The sequence below is a fragment of the Pistacia vera genome, unplaced genomic scaffold (assembly GCF_008641045.1).
Source record: "Pistacia vera cultivar Batoury unplaced genomic scaffold, PisVer_v2 Contig43, whole genome shotgun sequence".
Classification (NCBI taxonomy): Eukaryota; Viridiplantae; Streptophyta; class Magnoliopsida; order Sapindales; family Anacardiaceae; genus Pistacia; species Pistacia vera.
Genome location: NW_022196257.1, coordinates 4,553 through 20,934, shown reverse-complemented (window position 1 = coordinate 20,934; position 16,382 = coordinate 4,553). Strand labels below are relative to the sequence as shown.

Below are 16,382 nucleotides of genomic sequence, written 5' to 3'. Positions count from 1 at the left end.
GTGGGTGTCGAGCATATGTGCAACCTTGGAAACGAAGGTGCTTAGTCGCCGAACCTAGCTGCTGAGTCGTTAACTTAGTTCCTAAGTTAACTTAGCTCTTAAGTCTGCTTCACCCTGAAGTATACTTAATCGGTAAGTAACGAGCAGCATGCTTGGGCAAGCAGGCTGGTCGTGACATTAAGCTCTCGTTTCTTCATCTGCAAAACCCCCAATCGAATATGTAAATATAGGAAATTTGTAACTGGAGACATGTGAAGGGTACATAATAAATAGGTAATTGTTATACGAGATTAAATAGTAGACGGGAAAATATTAGTTGACATGATGAGCATTAGGCTTCAAATATGTAAATATAATATATTGGTCTAGATATGCATACCTTCTCATTTCTAATTAATTGAAGATGCTGAACAAGAGTATGAACTTTTCTCTCATGAGGTTCCATGACTACGGCTCTTCTGTTTTCAAGAAGTGGCCGTTTCCAGCTAGGTATATCCTTGGGCTTTGATTCAAATGGGAGAGCTGCCCGCAACGACTTTGGAATCACCAATGGGTTGAACCTCTTTTGTTTCCCTTCAATTGGCTGCCAGAAAGACACATGAAAGATACTCTAAACCAGTCTGGCTTAACTACGGGCTTGATATCTCACAAATTACCTTGTAGAGTGAATCCTTGTTAACAGGAATAGAAAGATTGTTTTATCTCCACAACTGAGCCACAGTTTTCATTCCTTGCCAAGTCCGATCACGAGGTTGCAAGGCTGTGGTCAATGGGTTGAAAAACTGAGGAACTTCAACATCAGCCCATCCACGCATGAAAACAATGTCACTCATCAGAATTCTGTCCTCAAAGGTGCACCTATCAATCCCTTCTCTAGTTTGTCCTCCCTTCTTTTTGGGTTCGTTACCAATCTCTTCTTTTGCAGCCTGCCAAGATAAACAATTAAAAGTTATTATGATCAGCCTTCACCACGGTGAGAATTCCCTTTTGATGAGTTATGAAAAATTACACATCTAAGGTGAAACAATCTTTAGAGAAGCGAAACAGCTTCTTGTTATTTTACAGTATAATTAAATACTGACAAGCAAATGCAATAACGGAGATCAAAAGGATAGTAACATAAACTTCTTCATTAAACAAGTACCTTTTTCACCTGTCCACAGATTCCACTGACTGTCCGAACCTCTTTACCCTCACATTGAGCTACTTCAAGATCTGAAGTGAACATATCCTTGATAAGTGCTGTTTTCTTGAATATCTTGCATGGATAACCAATCAGTTTAATTTTCTTCTTTATCTTGCTTCAGATTGAACTCAAGTATAACTGCCGTGGCTGTGATCTAAATGCAGCCTAAAAATCCAAATAAAAGATATAGTTGATATGAAAAAGTAAATTAAAAAAGGAAAAGGTCAAAGAAAAAGCAAATAGATATCCCAACAGCAAACAGGGCTTCAAGATCATAAATGCTTCACTTGCAGTTATAATACACAATATCACAATAGCTCCCTTAACTGTATACAGCATATCAAAAAAGGATGGGTGTGGGAACCAATTAAGGCCAATAAGTAGTTGAAAGTGAAGTCTCACACATTATGCAGAAATAAAAATGATTTAAATATAGATAGTATAGCTGCACAGAAAGACGAAACCTATTAAGTCTCATGCTATTTCAAACTATCTAGAATTAGACAACGCAGCATAGAAACACGAATCTGTTTATAAACATATCAATAAAAATAGAACATATATTGGTGTGCTATTCATGGGAGTGTTAGTGTATATTAGTGTATGCCTAGAAACTATTTGTGTTATTGATTTCAGAGCATTTTTGTCTGTATCATATATCATAATAATAGAAGAAAGAGTTATTCAATTCATATATTAAATTGCTTCCTTTATTAGTCATGCATTTAAAATAAAGTATGTATATGAATTGTCCAGACGATTCATTTAATCGGTAAATGAATTATCGAAAAAGGGTTCCCTATGGAAGCAATATAATTGGGCAAACTATATTGACAGTAGGCATATCGGATGCTTCCGAAAGATATCTGAGTTGATATAAGTACAGATGACAATGATGTCATGTCACTGGGGCATGGTATGGATTAGCAGTTGGTGAATTGTTTTTGAAGTGACCGAATAACAAAAAATCACTTAGAAAAGCATGTAGTCAAAATTTATCGTTTGGTTATATTTGTGCATAGAGGTGGAAAATTTGGGCCGGGTTAGGCGGGTCAACCCTAACCCGGCCCGGGAAAATGAGGGTTAAGCCCGGACCGCCAAGATGGCGGTCCAGGTGACCCTAACCGGTAGCAACCCCGGGCGGGCCGGGTTGCACAATGGCAACCCACAACCCGGCGGGTTGCTATTTGTCTCTTTGCAAGGAGACCCGGCAACCCGCGGGTTGGTTGTGTGCAACCCGGCGGGTTGGCAGTTACAACCCGCCAACCCGGTGTTGCAACAGCCAACCCGGGGTTGGCCGAAGAAAAAAAAATAAAAAAATAAAAATTTTATTTTATTTTTCAAATTACCTTTTTACCCTTGAAATATGCCGTTTTATAGCCGTTGAAAGGGTCTTTTTCGTCATTTCTCTTTCCCATTTTTTCCTATAAATTGGCCCTAAGTTCTCACATTTTCTCACAACTCAAATTCTCTCATTCTTCATATTTTTAATCTCTAATCTCTCAATTATTCATTTATTAGTTTTTGCAATTTGCTCATATTTTAATTTTTATTAGTTTTTGCAATTTTTAATCATATTTCCAATTTCCAAATTTCAATTTCCTACTTCAATAAGTCTAATTTTTCTATATTATATTTTTGTACAAAATTGAATTAATATTTGAAATGTTAACAAACAAAAAAATTGAATTGAAAATTATGATATTAGAAAAGTTAATTAAAAACAATATTTATAATTATTTGAAAATTAAATAAAAAAAACAAAAAACAAAAAAACAAAAAAAAAAAAAAAGGAAAATCGGGCTAACCCGGCCCAACCCGCACCTAACCCGGCGGGTTAGGGCCGGGGCGGGCTGGGCCAGCCATTTTGGAGAAAATGGCGGGCCTAACCCGGCCTGCCTGTTGGCGGGCGGGTTAGGCCCGGCCCGCCAAACAAAGTAACCCGCGCGCGGGCCGGGCGGGCGGGTTACTTTCCACCTTTATGACTGTGCACGATCTAGTCCTTTGACGGACATTGTAGTTGGATCCGATACGGATGCGTATGGTTCATACGGTGTATAAATACGAGACTAATCATGTTTCATATAATAAAGCCTATTTGGTCATGTGTTCAATATGGAAACAAACGATGGTCAAGAGGGGATCCATTGACTCGGAAATATAGGATCGGGAGTACGCCTGACTCCATCCGGATTCGAGTTCCTAGATGAATGTCGATAAATGTGAAAATCAGAATCTCTGGCCAGAGTCTATTATTAGTCATACAAAAGCAAGTTTGTGATGACAAGTTCCGGACATATTGATCGACGATTCGGTAGAAGATCGAGTTTATGATTTGACATTCATGAATCCATGCTCGATCAGGATACTCAATGGAGGGACTTACCTGCATGGTACGTATGATCTAAATGGGTTCGATGAAGTATTTTCTTCATTGTATTTAGGGACTATGGCATATTGCTAGATGTTTACCATAGTCGTTGGCCTCTGGCACGGTTTTTGGATTCATCCAAAACCGGCTCACGGCTAATCCACGGTGGACCTACATGGTCACACCAATAGCCTTGAGAAGTTAGAGAATGAGAGAGAGAGAAATGATTATCCGAAGAGGGCTGCACCCTTCCGAGGGTAATAACGGGATTCTATGGTAATAGTTACATAGAAAACTATTTGTGACATTTAAGGGTTAAAATGGTGCAGCTATAATTAATTATATTTAATTATTATATCTTAAAGTATTAAGATTAATGAGATGAACAAAAATAACCTTTAATAGTTAAAGGGTAAAAGGGTGTAATTTATGGGTTGTTAAGTACACTAGTTTAGTTTACATGGACCCTTGAATAATATGATTATTCAAAGGGTGACATAATAAATTCGTGGGGTCCCTTTTAAATAAGTTTTGTTGGGCTTGGAAGTGAAAAACAAATAATTGCAAATTACCCAAGTATATATAAATGCAAAAGGTTGCATTTTAGTTCATAACACACATTTTTCACTCAAAGCAAACTAAAAGCTCCTCTCTCTCAAAGCCATGACCACTCTCTAAACCTCTCAAGGTGGTGTTAAAGTGTGGAGGTCTCATCATTGAGGCTAATCTTCAATCCAAAGCAAGGAGTAGGTATAATATCTTTTCCATGCCTTGTTTAAAAAACGGTTTTTGAATCCATCCTTTCATGCTTTCTTCTCCATTTCCACCACTTTCATGCATGCATGCTGGTCTTTCAAATGGTATCAGAGCTAAAAGCTCCTTGCATGTCGAATTTATAAGCAAAAATGACATTTCCATGCGTTCATATGTTCATCAAACTTGTTGAGTTTGCACTGTTAGTGACATGATTTAAAAATGATTTTTCATAGTAGATCTCTACAGCATGTCTCGGCCATACATAGATCAGAGGTGGATGTTCATTTTCTTCATTGTCATATGTTTTGAATGATGGTAATGGTTACTGAGATGCCTTTGTAATGGATGAGTTGTTTGATGGAATAAGCATGTTTGGCATGTGTAGTCTCGGCCATCTTCTTATTTAGGAAAACATGTTTTTCTTCTTGCTCTAATATGTATGGATGTGTTGGAATGTGTTTAAAGCATGTTTGCATGATGGTTATATGAGATGTGTGGGAACTACACGCATGCATATATGTCATCTTGGCCATGACTAGTTTTGCCATAAGATATGTCATTTCATTCATGCATTGATGAATGAGTTTTAGGAAATGTTGCATGATGATTTATTTAGAAAAATGTTCATGCATGTCATTCCATGACTTGATTAAATGATTTAGCTTTGACATGGTAAATGTGTTATTCTTTATTGATTAAAGCATATTTTTGCATGAAGTATATGCAAATGTTGCAAGTGTAGTGTGTGGGAATTGATGTTAGCATAAAGTTAGGATTATAATTCATATGATGAATTGTGATATGATATTTATATGATGGTGGTAATTTTATGTAGGATATTAATTTGATTAAATTATCTTATAATGCATCATTGCATAGCACATTATTATTTTTTAAATGTAATAATTTGATTGTTTGAATGATTTCAAAAAAAATGATGCAAGATGACATGATTGTCTTGAGAAGATAAATATGTCATAAAAATATACTTTAGTTAAAAGTAACTTGTGTCATAGAATGATTACTCTTGGAGTAATAAAACCCAATTATCTATGTCATGCATGACTTTTGTGAAAAGTATTGAAATGATGTAGTAATTAAATAATATATCTTAGGTGGATATGACAAAAGTGTTTGTGTAATAATTCCTATAAAATGTGTAATGTTGCATGCCTCAAAGTTATGATTAAATTACCACATGAATATATATATATATATTATATATATATATATATATATATAATATATACACTTTAATAATTGTTTATATTCATGCCTTAAATAATTGTTTATTATATTTGGTATGAATGTTTATATTATTTATGTGATGAATGAATTAGATTAGAGGGTTGATCATGGGCACCATTTGGTTTTCAAAATATTCAAAAGTGTTTGTACTATTCTTTATTAAATAGCTTGTAATATTAAATTTTATTATTTATTTTAATCGGGCCTGCATGCTTAAGATCAATTTGTAATGGAATCGGATAGACGGGAACCGAAGAGCATTTGGTGTGATCCAATCGAAGATTAGTATTAGGGTAAATAGTTTGCTTTTAGGATGTATTTTTGAAAAGCCCCATGGTACAACCACATGCTTTAATTTATGCATATATGTGATATGTATGAATGGTTAATTAATCATGGCATGTTAAAAATGAATTAACTAAGGTTAAACCTAAATCTCCCAAATTAAAATTATTAAATCCAAGTCCCATTGTGGGATAACTAAATTCTTTGATATAAATTTTAATATCCCAAGAATTCTATATGTGAGGGATATAATCTTTTATATCATAGAATTAAGTTGATCTTGTCTTGGATGGATATTTTCACCTTGACAAAGATTTCTATTATGAGGACATGATGAAAATGTCATCCTAAGAAAGCACAATGGTTCGATTTAACTAGCCTAAGGTACCAAGAATTATATACGTGAGGTATTCGAAGTAGGACAGGAATATGAATCAAACCTATATAAAAGGAAAATAGTTTCTACTTAAGACTTAATAACCAAGAATTCTATTATGTGAGGTTAATTGAATTTAATAAGAAATTGATTCCCCACTAAGAAATTAATCCAACGAAAAATTTCCGGATCCTATTAAGGGAGTATAGGACTCGAATAAAATAGGGAGAGCTAATTTGATATGCATAAAAAGGTTTTAAAGATTACAAGACACTAATAAAATTAATTTCTTGCAGTTTCATCATGTGATAAATAATCAAAAAAAAGGCCAACAATGTTCACCTAAGGATAATGGATAATAATATGTTAACCAGACCAACCTAAAAGCTTGGCTAAGAAATCTTAGAATTGTCTGGATTTTGAAAGAATTGCTTATGTCTTGGAAGCACCTCTTCCACTTGATATGGACCGGATGCTCCACAAGCTGAGCTTGATGCTCTTGAAAAGTGGAGAGAGGATAGTAGGAGGGCTAAAAATTACATGCTAGCCTCCATGAATAGAGAACTTCAAACTAAGCATGAAAAGGTTTCAAAATGCTTATGATATCCTCATAGCTCTACAAGAGTTGTATAGCGAAAATCAAGAGTGGTTGAGTATGAGTTATGTGCATCCCTCTTTAGCATGAAGTTAGGGAAGGGGTACCTCAGCTGATCATACTCTTAAGATGATCAATGGATTAAGTCGATGGATGGATATGGGGTGGTCATGCTAGACCGCCTCAAAGGAATTGATTATTCATCCCTTCCTCCAAGTTATAAACCGTTTATAACTAATACAATCTCAATAGGATTGAGCGAAATCTTCGGAATGCTAAATGAGCTTAAAGAATTTCACAGGCAGAATGTGAAAGAGAAAGGACATGAGGATATCTTTGCCGCCTCCACAGCAAGGCAATAAAAGGCCCAAAAAGCTACCAAAAGAGGTCCAAAAGTTGGACCCAAGAATAAGAGCTTCAAGAAGCCAACGGCAAAGGCAGAGAGAAGGCCAAAGCAAAGGGAAAATGTTTCCACTATGGAGAAGATGGACACTAGAAGAGGAACTGTCCTTAATACCTGAACAGTCTGAAGCAAAGGAAAGGAAAAGCAGGTACGAACCAATGTCTTTGATTGAATATGAATTAAGTGTTAATTCAGATAGTCATTCCTGGATATTAGATTCAGTAGCAACATCTCATGTTTGTATGTCTTGCAGGTACTTTAGAATAGTTTGAGGTGACAAAGGGCAAGATCATTTGAGGATGGCAAATGGGGCACGAGTTGCAGCCGAGGCCATGGGGACTTGCCCACTAAGACTACGTTCAGGACATGTTTTGAATTTATTTAAAGTATTGTACTTTGAAAAAGCCACTAGAAACGTCATTTCTATTTCTGCTTGTGTAAGCAGGTTATTATGTACTGTTTAATGGAAATGAATGTTCAATACATTTTGGAAATGTTTTAGTTGGTAAAGCTGTGAATAAAATGGTTTGTAGTCTTAGAATTGAATAGCTATGCTTCAATCAATACCATTTCTAATAAAAGAACTTGATTTGAATCAAATCCTAAAATTCTATGGCATCATAGACTAGGTCATATAGGAGAGAGAAGATTGGTACAACTTGGGAGTGGGATCCTGAACTCAAGGGTTCTGAACCTTATCCAACCTGTGAATCATGTCTCCAAGGAAAGTGACACAAGTCTCCCTTTAAGAGTAAAGGAGAGCAAGCTAAAGAACTATTAGAATTCATACATATAGATGTATGTGGACTTCAGTACTTTAGCCAGGGGAGGATTTGAATACTTCATTACTTTACAGATGATATGTCACAATATGGGTATTTGTATTAATAAAATACAATCTGAATCCTTGAAAAATTCAAAGATTAAGAATGAAGTGGAAAATCAAACTGGAAAGAGTATTAAAATCTACGATCAAAAGTGGGGGTAAATACTTGAGTACAGAGTTTCAAGAGTTCTTAAAAGAAAATGGGATCATCTCACAATTGACTCCTCTTTATCCACCCAGCTTAATGGAGTGTCTGAAAGGAGAAATCGTACCTTATTGGTGGTTGTGTACGATCGATGGTGAGTTTACAGACTTACCAATGTCTCTGTAGGGGTATGCTCTCCAGACCATTGTGCACATCCTTAATAGGGTCCGTCTAAAATTGTCCAGAAAACACCGTATGAGATATGGTATGGAAAACGTCCAAGGCTAAATTATATGAAGATTTGGGGCTGCCCAGCTATGTAAATTGGTTTTAATCTAATAAGCTGGATGTTAAATCCGAGAAGGGTCGGTTCATTGGATATCCTAAAGATAGTTAGGATATTAATTTACTTCCCAAGTGATCAAAGAGTTTTGATCAGTAGAAATGCGCGCTTCTCGAGAACGAGTTCTTGGAGGAAGGTGGTGTTGGAAGAATATTGAACTCAAGGAAGAGTTCGAAGAGCCAGAACCGATATGCTGAAGATGGAACGTCCACTTGGGAACCTCAGTATCAGATACTATGGTTCCAATATGAAAGTCTTCTAGAATATCAAAACCTCCAAAGAGATATGGGTTCCGACATGAGCAAGATTTTGAATCTTACTTAGTGGGAGAGATGATCATGGTGATGATCCTAGAAGCTCGAAGAAGCAATACTGGATAGGGATTCGAAAATGGCTGGAAGTGATGGATTCTGAGATAGAATCAATGCATGCCAATCAAGTATGGTAGCTTGTGGATCCACCGGAGGGAATAGTTTCTATAGGTGTAAATGGGTCTACAGAGAAAAGTGGCAAGGATGGGGAGGTAGAGACCTTCAAAGCTCGACTGATGGCGAAAGGTTATCCTCAGAAACAAGGATGGATTATGAAGAAACCTTTTTGCCTGTAGCTATGATTAAATCCATCCGTATAACGCTAGCCATCGCAGCACACAATGACTATGAAATTTGGCAGATGGATGTCAAAACAGCTTTCCTCAATGGGTTTATTGAGGAAAACATTATATAGAATAAATAATAGGTTTGTATCCTTACTGAAAGACATAAGGTATGCAAATTAACATTGATCCATTGTGGATTGAAGCAAGCTTTAATAAGCTGGAACATCGATTTGACGACATAATCAAATCGTTGGTTTTGTCAAGAATTGGATGAGCCCTGTGTATCAAATGTGTTAAAGATCATGCCATACAATTTCTCATATTATATGTAGATGACATACTTTTGATGGGAAATGATGTAGACATGATGACAGAGGTTAAAGTTTGGTTGTCCAAAACCTTCTTAATGAAAGACTTAGGAGAAGCGACATATGTCCTTGGCATTCATGTCTATAGAGATAGAACGAAAAGGGTAATTGGATTATCCTAGAAATTGTACATAGAGAAAATGCTAAAAAGATTTAGCATGGAGAACTCTAAGAGAGGTCTTGCCCTTCATCATGGTCTTCATTTCTAAGGAGATGGGTCCAAAGACCGATGAAGAGCAACGGATGCGTAATATGCCTTATGTGTTTGCTGAAGGCAGCTTAATGGATACAATGCTATGTACAAGACCTGATATAGCTTATGCGTAAGTGTTACGAGCAGATAGTAGTCAAACCCGGGAGAAACATTGGTCGGTTGTAAAATCGATCCTTAAGTATTGAGAAGAAACTAAGGATCTAGTTCTGAGTTATGGAGTTCAGAGTTAAACATTCAAGGATACTCAGATTCTGATTTCCAATCAGATATTGATGATAGAAAGTCTACGTCAAGGTACATTTTTATATGAATGGAGGTACAGTTAGTTGGAAAAGTTCCAAACAGACAACCACAGCTGACTCCACTATAGAATGAATACATTACTGCTTCAGAAGTAGCAAATGAGGCTATTTGAATGCGAAAGTTCGTAATTGAACTTGGTGTGGTTCTGAATAGGCTTACCCGATAAGCATGTTCTGTGACAATATGGAGCTATTGCACAGGCAAAAAACCAAGAGCCCACCAAAAATCCAAACACATTCAGCGTAAGTATCACATTTTGAGAGAATCGTTGGAGCTGGAGAGATTAAATTCTGAAGACTCCTTCAGCAGAAAATGTAGTGATCCACTAACTAAGGCAATGAAACTGAAGCAATTGGACCATCATCTTGAGAAGATGGGTATGAGATACAACATCGAATGGCTTTAGTGCAAGTGAGAGCTTGTTAGTGTATATTAGTGTGATGCCCTAGAAACCATTCGTGTTGTCGGTTTCAGAGCATTTTGTTTGTATCTATATATCATAGATAAAGAAGAAAAAGTTCTTCAATTCATATATTAAATTGCTTCCTTTATTCAGTCATGCATTTAAAATAAAGTATGTATATGAATGTCCAGACGATTCATTTAATCGGGAAATGAATTATCGAAAAGGGTTCCCTACGAAAGCAATATAATTTGGGCAACTATATTGCGTAGTAGGCATATCGGATGCTTCCAAAGATATCATGAGTTGATATAAGTACGGATGACGATGATAGTCATGCACTGGGGCATTGGTATGGATTAGCAGTTGGTGAACTGTTTTTCGAACGTGACCGAAAACTTAGAAAAGCATGTAGTCAATGATTTATCATTTGGTCATATCAGTGCACAATGTAGTCTTTGACCTGAGACATTATAGTCGGATCCGATACAGATGCGTATGGTTCATACGGTGTATAATACGCGAGACTAATCATGTTTCATATATAAAGCCTATTTGGTCAGCGTTGTTCATATGCGGAAACGAACGATGGTCAAGAGGGGATCCATTGACTCGAAAATATAGGATCGGAGTACCGCTGACTCCATCCGGATTCGGTTCCTAGATGAATGTTGATAAATGTCAGAAATCAGAATCTCTGGCCAGAGTCTATTATTAGTCATACAAAAGAAAGTTTGTGATGACGAGTTCCGGACATATTGATCGACGATTCGGTAGAAGATGAGTTTAGGATTTTGACATTTCATGAATCCAGTTCGATCAGGATATCTCAATGAGGGATTTTACCGCATGGTACTATGATCTGAAATGGGTTTGATGAAGTATTTCTTCATCGTGGTTGAGGGACTATGGCACATTGCTAGATGTTTACCATAGTCGTTGGGCTTCCGGACAGGTTTCCAGATTCATCTAGAACTGGCACACAGCTAATCCACGGTGGACCTACATGGTCACACCAATAGCCTTGAGAAGTTAGAGAATGATGAGAGAGAGAAATGATTGTCCGAAGAGGGCTAGCACCTTCCGAGGGTAATAACAGGTTCTATGGTAATAGTTAACATGAAAACTATTTATGACATTTTAAGGGTTAAAATAGCTGCAGCAATAATTAATTATATTTAATTATTATATCTTAAAGTGTTAAGATTAAATCTTAAAGTGTTAAGATTAATAAGATGAACAAAAATAACCTTTTAATAGTTAAAGGGTAAAAGGGTAAATTTATGGGTTGTTAATGTAAACTAGTTTAGTTTAGATGGACCCTTGAATAATATTGATTATTCAAAGGGTGACATAATAAATTCGTGGGGTCCCCTTTTAAAATAAGTTTTTGTTGGGCTTGGAAGTGAAAACCAAATAATTGCAAAATTGTCCAAGTATATATAAATGCAAAAGGTTGTATTTTAGTTCATAACACACATTGTTCACTCAAAGCAAACTAAAAGCTCCCTCTCTCTCAAAGCCACGGCCACTCTCTAAACCTCTCAAGGTGGTGTTAAAGTGTGGGGTCTCATCATTTTGAGGCTAATCTTCATCAATCCAAAGCAAAGGAGTATGTATAATCTCTTTTCCATGCTTTGTTTAAAAACTGGTTTTTGAATCCATCCTTTCATGCTTTCTTCTCCATTTCCACCACTCTTCATGCATGCATGCTGGTCTTTCAGGAAGGACATATCATCTTAATGGGAAATCTCTTAAACTTCCTTTTTAGATCCAGAAATCTTTATTTTTAGCAAGTTGGTGGCACAAGAAAAAAAATAAAAAAATAAAAAATAAAGCTGACCTGATTGTTTGATAAGATCTGGACAGCAACCACCCCAGTGTGAGGAGGGGCAAAAGGACCCCAAAACATAGCCAGGCAATGCGTGTGTTCTGGTGTGTACTTCAGCATGCATGCCTCGCATTCTGGTCCTTAATGGCATAAACATGTATAGTATGGAAGCATCTCCAACCAATAGAAACTACTATGGGATATCTAGTCTTTAGTACTTTCCTATGCTATCTGTGTCGCTTTAACCTGGCCTGAAAGAAAAGCACTGGTAAGCCATGTCAAACTTGGAGATTCGTATAAACAAGGTGAGAAAACATTTAACTTTATCAGTTAGAATTACAACAAAACAACAAATCTGCCTATTTTACCAAATTCTGGTTTATGTTAAGTAGTAAACTGTGGGCTGCTAATCAAACCTCTTCAACTAAGCAGATATTAAGTTGTCAGTGCATACAAATAATCCTAAACATATAATGCCCAACAATTAACTTCTACTAATTACCGAGCAGTAATTTTCAAAGGACATATAGATAATTAAAGACATTAAGGTGAGGAACACAAGCCAGCATTGAACAAAATTAAAAGATCTGTCTTCTTACCTGCATGTATCCAATATTTTCCTCACCAAGACCAATTCCTCCAACCAAAATTGGATGGAAGGGATCAAAGTATTCGACCATTTCGAAAGGGACATCATGTATCTCCAATCTTACAAATGTCCCTATTCGAAAGCCCTCAATCTCTACAAGAGCGACCTCATCAAGATCATTGAGTTTAGATATGTTCATCTGTTTCCGAAGTTCAATCTCCTCCTTCATCTGGAAGAATCAAGCATAAGTTACCACTCAAAACCCAACACCAGCAGAGATTTAAGATCACCACAATATTTAGCTTGTCAATAAGTCCAACTTCTTTAGGTTGACGACGATGAAACTTGGCCCCTTGTTTATTATCAATTTCCTCCTCTGCTGAATCAGATCCATCATACGTAAAAAAAAAAGGTTAAGGTCAAGACAACCAATTTTACCTTGCTTTTTCATATTAGACAGTAAAATTGACCAGAAAACCAAAATATAGGTACTACCTACCATGCTACAACAATATTACACACTATTGATAAAAAAATGAAAATGACAACCAAGAAATTCAGAAATGGAGAGGAAAACAGCAAAACAAGCAATAACTCACACATCATCTCATGAAAACTGCATCAAAATTAATGGAATGATCCATCAATGACAGCTGGGGAAGGATGCAGGAAATAGGAATACATGTTTTAAAAAATAATGAAGCAGTCAAAGCAAAAAGGATATTGAGCATCAAATTTTGCACGAAGCGCAAGCTTCTTCAACCTCCGCTCCTCAATTGCTGATTCGTCTTCATTCTGGATTGTACCATTTCCAGAATCACCTATAGGATGGCTCTCATGCTTCTCACCAGTTTCTAAATCTTCAAAGTCACCATAGACGTCGTTGTCCTCATCATCTTCGAAGTTACTCTCTGACCCTTGATTTCTGCGAGCAGCTTTCAACCAATCACCTGTGACAAAACGATCTCGAATGCTTTCATATATTTCCTCCTCTTTCCAATTTTTTATGTTTTCATAACTTCTAAACTTGGAACAGTCTTCCGTATTGAAATTGTCACTATCAAGTCCTTCTCTCAACTTCTGCAACGTCTAGGCAACAAAAGTTAAGTGAATGCAACAAATTCCATTTATAACATGTAAATCAATATTAAAATTATCAATAGTGTTTAAACATCCCAAAAATTTAAAAGGAACTGTTTGGGAAAATGAAATATGGAATTTGTGGTAAAAGTAACATCAGGAAAAACCTTATTCCCTTCTCCCTTTGGCCGAAAGAATTCATCGTCATCACTTTCTTCGTCCTCACTACTGTCTTGTACTCCATTGGAAGATGTTGTTGATGTTGATGCAGATTTCCCGTATACAAGATGTGATTTATATTTTGTCTTGAGACAGTCCTCTTCAACAATGACTCTTTCCATTTCAAACCTGTAACTTCCATCTATGAGAAGCAGTGCCAAGTCAGCAACCTTTGTACAATCAATCATACCATTGATATCATTAGGTCACTCCACAAATTGTAGCCGTGTTTGCTTACCTAACATATTTCATCAATTCCTCATCAGAGATTAAGAAAATAAAGAAAACTTAAACTCCAATAACTTCTTAAGTTAATAATTAAGTAGGTCAGAACTAACATAAACCTGACACAATAGTAATCGGTCCTCAGACCTCAAGAACAGTATGCTTTGTATAATGCTTTATAAGCAATTTTATAACCAAAGACTTTCCAACTTGCCACCACCCAAATAAACAACCACCATCCAATGCTAAAAAAACAACATGAAAAATTTCAATTAATCCTACAAAAGAATCAGTATGTAAACAAACCTGGGGCAGTCCCTGGACTACCATAACATATGAGGGTGGTTCACCATAAGAATGGTCTATAGTTGGAATGTGAAGCCTCCGTTGCTCTTTCTCAACGCCCGCAACTGCAATCTCTTCGCTTTCACAGATGGAGTAAAAGCAAATGCCTACAACAAAAAATAGAAAAAAAAAAAAAAAAAAAAAAAAAAAAACAATCAAAAACATATAGAAAACAATAACATTAATAACACCAACCATAAATAATAACCAAAAACAATTTAAAACCTTAGGGTTTTGCTTATTCTCTTGCTTATTTTTATCCAACTTCCCCTTCTTCTTCCTCGCCGATGAACCGGCTTGGCGAGCCCTGTGCTCCTTGTGCGGCTGCTCCATGGCTCTAGCAGCCGGTCATGAAACCCTAGACTGTGAATAAATATATAAGGCTCGAAAAACGATCTCAAGTCTTCATTAAGTTACTGTAATTTTATAAAGATAAAAACTAAATAATTTGTGAGGAACTGAATTTATTGAAAATTAAAACAAAATTATTCGAAAGGATATATTTGTTATATGAAAATTGCTTTTAACTGAGGGCTTAATAGATTATGGGTAGGTACCAATAGTACCGCTCTTTTAACTGAGTACTATTCAGAAGAATAATACAGTCATGAGGTTGTGAACTAAACTCAAAATCAAAACAAAGTAAAAGATAAGATAAGCCTCATACAATAAACAATCAAAAATACAATGTGAACCGCAATTTAAAACAAAAGAATTTATCTATTTCCAATCACCTTCACGAGCAAAACCCAAAATTCACACTAAGAAAAGAAGGGAGATCTTAGGTATTGATGAAATAAAGGAAGAGCTTACCAAGCTGTTGCTTCGTCTGCTTTGTTTAAGCTTGGTGATGAGCTGGTGGCTTTGCTGTAAGTGAAGTCTTGGCAGACACCAGCGTCAAAAATGGATGGGGCAGTGACGACGACGAAACACGGGCAACGGTGGGCCTCGAAGAAAGCAAAGAGAGAAGTGAGTATTAAGTATAGAGGGGGCTTAGGGTTTAAGAGGGGCAGGGATTTTATTAAAAGACCATTTTGAGTTAAAATTTAATTAAAACACTATATAGTTTGTAAAATTTTACTGAATAGCCATGTTTTTTATTAAGCTTAATTAAACTTGATTAGGGGTTAATTACGAATAATGAATAATTGTATAATCTTTTCAAAATGATGATATGTCCCCAAAAAGTCAAAATTCTTGCAAATAAACCCAAATACCTTCTTCTTCCTCCCACGACATTAACGCATTCCTCTGCCATTAACATCTTCTCCAACACAGATCTTCGTCATCATCGTTGTCCTCTTCCTTCTCCTCATGACATTTCGTCTAGGTTTGTGTATCTCCCCTTTCGATTTTATATTTTGATTTACAAAGATTTAATGGGATTGAGTTTGGGTTATGATTTTGATTTAGTTGTTTAGGTTGTGTTTGATGTAATGGAAGTTGAAATGAGTGAAATTTGTTGAAAAATGTCTTGCATCGTGGGTAGTTGGGGGTGGTAGCACCGATTGTAGGTGGAGAGACTAAAAATGTGTTCTGGATATGATGGATCGCTTAAGCGATCTGGTGTGTCGCTTAAGCGATCTGGTACCTTGGTAATACAGTAGATAGATTGCTTAAGCGATCAGGTATGTGGCATAAGATCGCTTAAGAGATCTGCTAAAAGTCTGGTG

General features: G+C 36.3%; 1 long non-coding RNA gene and 1 pseudogene across 1 annotated transcript; both read right to left on the bottom strand.

Annotated features, from left to right (window-relative positions):
• Positions 1–301: 301 nt before the first annotated feature.
• On the bottom strand, positions 302–1,326 carry LOC116143364. The gene is made up of 3 exons (XR_004130118.1): positions 1,145–1,326; positions 657–926; positions 302–583 (listed from the first exon to the last, which is right to left on the bottom strand). It is a non-coding gene; the product is annotated as an uncharacterized LOC116143364 (long non-coding RNA).
• Positions 1,327–13,176: 11,850 nt separating this feature from the next.
• LOC116143363 lies at positions 13,177–15,042 on the bottom strand (annotated as a pseudogene).
• Positions 15,043–16,382: the final 1,340 nt, after the last annotated feature.